This window comes from Phyllopteryx taeniolatus, chromosome 5, assembly GCF_024500385.1.
Source record: "Phyllopteryx taeniolatus isolate TA_2022b chromosome 5, UOR_Ptae_1.2, whole genome shotgun sequence".
NCBI lineage: Eukaryota > Metazoa > Chordata > Actinopteri > Syngnathiformes > Syngnathidae > Phyllopteryx > Phyllopteryx taeniolatus.
This window is the reverse complement of record NC_084506.1, coordinates 30,186,407-30,187,843: the sequence shown is the minus strand read 5'-3', so window position 1 is coordinate 30,187,843 and position 1,437 is coordinate 30,186,407.

Sequence of the window (1,437 nt, the reverse complement as noted above, 5' to 3'; positions counted from 1 at the left end):
GGTGCTGAACTGCAAATTAAAAAGAAAAAAGACCCCCACAAAAAACGTGTGAGCGGTTCGCCCTGCCCTTGACGCGTTCCGAGAGCAATTTCAGAACCGTTTTTATGGCGAACTTTTTGCCGCAGCTGCGGGGGTCGCTTGTGGTGGTCGCTCCGCCACTAAACGCCGCATACACGACAGACACATTTCGAATACTGTAGAGATACGTTTGTGCGAATGGGTGAGGCCTGGTAAACACTCGTTCGGGTTTAACACCTCGATCGAGCCAATTCTTCTCATGCAAAACTGCACATCGACCTTGATTTTGAAGACTGCACCCTACTGACATCCCACTGATGTGCTTACCAGATGAAGCACGTCCAGCTTTGTTTCTTCTCAAATCAACGTCGGCCTACACCCAAATATTATCGTAAAAACATCGGTCAGTGCGCCTACCGTCAGTCATCGGTACGGTCTCTTGGCCTCTCCTTTTGAAGCCAGTGCGTGTTGCTCAGGTCAGATTGCTCTCCCGGATGGTGATTTATTTTTTTGTTGTTGTTGTTGTTGAATACAAGTCGCACACGCACGGCAGCCCAGGAACGTGTGTACAGAAGAGACGGTCTGTGTCACGTGACCACAGCTCCGCTCCCCAACGCTGTCATTATGCAGAATCGATGATGACAAAGCACATTCACGCCCTGAACGTAATTGAACGGGTTACATGAGTTAACAGTTCAATAATCGCACAAAAAAACACACACACACACACACACACACACACGCAAAGTGCTTATGTCTATTGCGAATGTAAAAAAACAAACAAAACAAAAACAAAAAAAAAACGTAAAAGTAAAACAAACACAAAAAATACTCGTCGATACAAGTCACATTATTTTACCATAGTTTTTTAGTGTGTACAAGTAGACATATATTCGTAAAGCTCAGCATTATTGGCACCCCTGCATTTTTTTGCATAACCTGTATGATATCCTGCGATTGGCTGGCAACCAGTTCAGGGTGTACCCCGCCTCCTGCCCGATGATAGCTGGGATAGGCTCCAGCACGCCCGCGACCCTAGTGAGGAGAAGCGTCTCAGAAAATGGATGGATGGATGGATGATATCTTCAGAAATAAATGGAGATGAATTTTTTTTACTGCCTGAAAAGCTCCGAGACAGAATTGTGGCAACGTGCAGATCTGGCCAAGGTTTAAAAAAAAAATAATGTGCTGCACTTAAGGTTCCTAAGAGCACAGTGGCCTCCATAATCCTGAAATCCTTGAGCTGGCCGTCCGGCCAAACTGAGAAATTGGGGGAGAAGAGCCTTGGTGAGAGAGGGAAAGAAGAACCCAAAGATCACTGGGGCTGAGGTCCAGAGATGCAGTCGGGAGACGGGAGAAAGTTCTAGAAAGTCAACCATCACCGCAGCCCTCCATCAGTCGGGGCTTTATGGCCGAGTG